General features: G+C 36.0%; 1 pseudogene across 1 annotated transcript; it reads left to right on the plus strand.

Moving 5' to 3' along the window:
* The first annotated feature begins 2,652 nt into the window (after positions 1 to 2,652).
* LOC308559473 (glyceraldehyde-3-phosphate dehydrogenase pseudogene) lies at positions 2,653 to 3,706 on the plus strand (annotated as a pseudogene). Its single transcript has one exon. The product of its transcript is annotated as a glyceraldehyde-3-phosphate dehydrogenase pseudogene (transcript).
* Positions 3,707 to 5,763: the final 2,057 nt, after the last annotated feature.

Raw genomic sequence — 5,763 nt, forward strand, 5'->3', positions numbered from 1 at the left:
GACTCGGAAAGGCCACCCCTGCCTTTTAAAGGGGCTTCTTGGGACACACACAGTTCTGCTTATATCCCCTTTGCCAGCTCTAAGCCCCGGGGCCACACCTAATTGCTAATGAGAATGGCCATTCCTCTGTTAGCTAGGTAGCAAGGCCAGCAGCTAAATCTAAGCTTTTTAGTAAAGAAGAATGGCTTTGAAATCAACTCTAACCTCTGCCGCAATCTACTTACCACTCATTCCAGGGAGAAAGGTGTTAAGAATTAAACATATTTCTAAATACATGTACTACAATTGTGAGAATACGAAGAAACCATAAAAGAAGAAATTACTGCCTGCTTTTTTCCTATAATTGAAACTCATTAGGTCACATTTTCCCATTATATTCCAAACATTGACACTGAGGTCAAGAAACCCTTTAGAAATTATTAGATAAATACCCAAATATCCTACAAAATATGAAGGTTACTTTTTTTCAGGGGCAATTTGCTCTTTATTTTTACAAATGTAATCTAGTGGTAGCTTTTCTGATGTAACTTCACCATACAGTTGTGAAACATTTGAAAGGAACAAAATAAAATGGTACTAACTTTTTCATATCTATAAGGAGAAAATCATTTAATTAAACCATTTGAAATAGTTGTAAGCTTTGCTCATTTGTGTGACCTAAGTGTAAATTTTCTTGTTAGCAATTCTGTTAGCTATAGGTCCCCAGAAAACACAATACTGTACCAGAATTTTCCTCCCAAAAGGCTTAACTAGAGTTTCTAAGCCAATGAAGAACATATTACAGATATGACAAAACTGACCCTCCAGCAGTGGGGCACACAAATTTGCACTGTCTTCAACCACATTTCATCCAAATAACCAGTAATGCACATTCTTAATGCGACTAACTAGAGTTGTGGTTAGGGGCTTAAATATCGCTAAATATTTTTATGACTTTTTGTCATGAAAACTATGCTCTAACAAGTATTTCCAAGCTGAGGGTTGAGCCAGAGGTCCTTCATAAAAAATTTTAGTAGTAAGGAAATAATCCAAGACAATGTTTTACCAACATTCGTGATCTTGATAGCATTATTTAAAATACAGAATAACAAAATAAATTACTTAAATGACAATACTAGAGAATTTATAAAATAAACAATATATCAATATAAAGGAATATACTACAACCATAAAAATGTTTTTAACTATTGCAGTGACACAAGAAAATTCTTACTATATAAAGTTTTATAATCTTTATTGTTTTTCTGCTTGTGAAAAGTTACATATAGAACATTTGGAAGATATAAAAACAATAGAGAAAATAAATATCACCTGTAATTCCTCTACTTAGAAATTACCATAATGGAGAGAAAGGCTAGCCAGCTAGAACTTTGTGTTTCTCAGATAAGATTTCTGAATGTAAACAGAGCAGGTTCGTTACTGCTGTTAGGAAACCATGCTGTATTATGTTGCTCCACTGTGTGCAACTTTGATTTTGAGAGCTAGCCCAAGATTATGCAAATATATATACATGTATGCAAAGATCATATTGTGCATATATTTAATTATGCCTTCTTTGATTAGAATGTAAAATTTATATTAATAATCTAGTAATCTAGTAATCTAGTAATACTAATATTTCCTCAGAATATTAACTAGTTTTAAAAACAAGTTTCCATAACTGAATTGTAGTCCCTTGGATGAATAAGCCATTGATTAGGTTATTATTATTACTTTATTTTGGTTTTCATTTATTTGTTTTTTTAATAATGCTGATGAACAACTCATAATACTTGTGAGCACCATTAGTTATTTTAGAGAAATAAATCCCTATAAATAAACAAATATGAATATATTGAGGCTCTTGACATATATACATAATTGCTCTATACGGAAAGTGTAGCTATTTATATTTCCAAGTGGGTTGTTACTGGATATGATATCACGTGAAGAGAATAATGTACTAAAGTACTTACATAGATGAAACTAAACACATTTGTACTCCTATACATCATGGGTAGGGAAGAAGTCTAGCTGGAAACCATAAAAATGTTAATAGTGCCTATTTTTAAATGATGGAAGCGCAGGTAAGATTTTTTATTTCTGTTTTTATAGTTTTTCAATTTCTCTAAATTGATCATATATGGATTGTATAATAAGATGACAAGTGTTAGCCTGGTTGGGCGTGGCTCAATGGTTGAGCATCGACCTAGGATCTGGGCGATCGGGGTTCGATTCCTGGTTGGGGCACATGCCCGGGTTGTGGGCTCAATCCCCAGTCGGGGGCGTGCAGGAGGCAGCTGATCAATGACTCTCTCGTCATTGATGTTTCTTTCTCTCTCTCCCTCTCCCTTCCTCTCTGCAATCAATAAAGACATATTAAAAAAAAAAAAAAAGACAGGTGTTAGTTTAAACACTCACTGTAATTTAGCATTAGATACAATATTTCATTTTTGATAACTTCTATTACATTTTCAATTTATATTTAATGCCCTAATTTATGTAAAATCAGTACAGTAGAATTTAGAAAACCTATTGATAATTCATAATATTTCTACTGCACTGAGATGGCTAAATCAGTATCTGAAAGTGAGTTGTTTCATGAGTACATCTTATTAACCAGAAATATACTAAATAATAAACCTTTAAACACTGGGCTCCCTGCTCCTCCTGTTCATCAGACAGCAGCGTCTTCTGGCGCAGTACCAACCGCAGCCCAGTGACATGATGGTGAAGGTCTCAGTGAACGGATTTGGCCGTATTGGGCGCCTGGTCACCAGGGCTGCTATTAACTCTGACAAAGTGGATATTGTCTCCATCGATGACCCCTTCATTGACTTCAACTACATGGGGTACATGTTCCAGTTTGACTCTACTCATGGCAAGTTCAAAGGCACAGTCAAGGCTGAGAACGGGAAGCTTGTCATCAACGGAAAGTCCATCTCCATCTTCCAGGAGAGAGAGCCCACCAGCATCAAATGGGGTGATGCCGGAGCTGAGTATGTTGTGGAGCCCACTGGTGTCTTCACTACCATGGAGAAGGCTGGGGCTCACTTGAAGGATGGAGCCAAGAGGGTCATCATCTCTGCCCCGTCTGCGGATGCCCCCATGTTTGTGATGGGTGTGAACCATGACAACTATGATAACTCCCTCAAGATTGTAAGCAATGCCTCCTGCACCATCAACTGCTTGGCCCCTCTGGCCAAGGTCATCCATGACAACTTTGGCATCTTGGAAGAACTCATGACCACAGTCCATGCCATCACTGCCACCCAGAAGACCGTGGATGGCCCCTCTGGGAAGTTGTGGCATGATGGCCAAGGGGCTGCCCAGAACATTATTCCTGCTTCTATTGGAGCTGCCAAGGCTGTGGGAAAGGTCATCCCTGAGCTGAATGGGAAGCTCACTGGCATGGCCTTCCGTGCCCCCAACCCCAATGTGTCAGTTGTGGATCTGACCTGCTGCCTGGAGAAAGCTGCCAAATACGATGACATCAAGAAGGTAGTGGAGCAGGCATCAGAGGACTCCTTCAAGGGCATCCTGGGCTACACTGAGGACCAGGTTATCTCCTGCAACTTTAACAGTGACACTCACTCTTCCACCTTTGATGCTGGGGCTGGCATTGCCCTCAATGACCACTTTGTCAAAGCTTGTTTCCTGGTATAATGAATTTGGCTATAGCAACAGGGAGGGGGACCTCATGGTCCACATGGCCTCCAAGGAGTAAGAGCCCCCTGGACCACCAGCCCCAGGGAGAGGAAGAGAGGCCCTCAGCTGCTGGGGAGTTCTTGCCCCAAACTGAACCCCCAACACACAATCCCCTGACCTCCACAGTTTCCATCCCATACCCCCTAAAGAAGGGGAGGGGCTTAGGGAGCCCTATGTTGTCATGCACCATCAATAAAGTCACTGTACCCAGAAAAAAAAAACTTTCAAGAATCATTTAAATACTGAAAAATCATTGCATTTATAATGTCTTCTCTTTCTAAGTTCTTTCTAGTTTTTAACAATTAGTTGGTAATTATAATTATCATCATTACTGCAGTAGTAAGGTCCCTGACATACACCAGAAAAAAAAATTTTAAATAGAAAACCCTACAAATTACCCTAGAGAAGGGTAATTAGAAAGAACTTGAAAAAAATAAATATATAAAAAGTGCAATTGCATTTTTGCATTTATTACCAGTGACATTGTCATTGTCATTATTAATCTGTCTTTGTACATTACAAGCACTTTGTTACAGTTAATGACCCATTTCCCATTCAACTCCACCCTGCCTCTGACTTCCTTTATTAAGCTAGTACTAAGTGAACTCATCACAGAACTTAATATCTTATCATAAATATCTATTTTCTCCTGCATTTTCCTAATTAGCTCTACCTATTATTCTAATTTCTATTTCATAATAAATTAGTTATAAAGCATTCATATCTACTAGCTCTTTGATTGACCATGTAATTATTATTTTTAATTTTTCTTTTAAGTAGTAAGTTATGATTCATCTTTCTTTACCCTCTTGTGTGCCTGTGCTCTCACTCTCGGTTTATTCATTACTAGGCACATAGGCATTATTTTCTCACCATGGGTAATTATTTAATTCTTTATTATCAATGATGCATTATGTCCACTCTAATGAATATGAAGAGTTTCAAGTGAATGACTAAAAAATATGTCACTTTTTTAAACTTCTGAATTTTCCTAGATGATTCTAAGGGATAATTAACAAACACTGGAATTTTTTTCAAGCTATTTTATTTACAGTTCCAGTAAGGTAGATGTTGACATACAGTAAAATGCACATTTTTAAAGTGTACACTTTATAAAGCTATCACCATAATCAAAATAATGAGCATATTCATCACCCTCAAAAGTCCCTCATGCCCCTTCCCACCTACCCTTTCATCCCTGAGAATAATATGTCTTCTTCCATTATAGATTAGCATGATTTTTCTGGAATTCTACATAAATTGAAACATATAGTATGTACTCTTTTTTTGTCTGGCTTCTTTCACTCAGCATTATTATTTTAAGATCCATACATATTATAGCATCTATTAATAGTAATTTCCTTTTTATTGCTGAGTAGTATTCAATTGTATGGATATTCTATAGTTGTTTATCCATTCACTGGTTGACAGACACATGGGTTATTTACAGTTTTGAGTTATTACAAATAAATTTGCATTAAATTCATGTATAAGTCTTTAAATGAACATATACTTTATCTTAGGTAAATAGCTAGAACTGGAATGGCTAGATTATGAAGTAATATTTATTTATTTACATAGATATGACATTAAAATAACAAAATGATCAAGTCAGTTTCAACAAAATTTAAAATTTCTGCTCTTCAGAATTGCTAGTTAAGAGAATGAAAGGAGAAACCATAGACTGGGAGAAATTTTTTTTCAAATATCTATCTGATGGAAGATCTGTACCAGAAATATATGAAGAACTCTCAAAATCAATTATTTCAAAAAACTGCCAATTTTTTTAAAATGCACATAAGTTTCAAACAAAGACTTCACTAAAGAACAGATACAGATAGCAAATAAGCACATGAATAGATGCTTAACATCACTGGTCATTAGGGAAATGTAAATTAAAACACTAATATGATACCGCTACACCCTATTAGGATGATTAAAATTTTAAAAAAAAAAAAAACCTGACAATAAATACCAGTATTAGTTAAGATGTGTAGCAACTGGAACACTGCTTATGGGAATATAAATCCATCAATTTTTTTTCACTTCAAAATACACTTGAACTAATCAGATATT

The sequence above is a fragment of the Miniopterus schreibersii genome (assembly GCF_964146895.1).
Source record: "Miniopterus schreibersii genome assembly, chromosome: 7".
Lineage (NCBI taxonomy): Eukaryota > Metazoa > Chordata > Mammalia > Chiroptera > Miniopteridae > Miniopterus > Miniopterus schreibersii.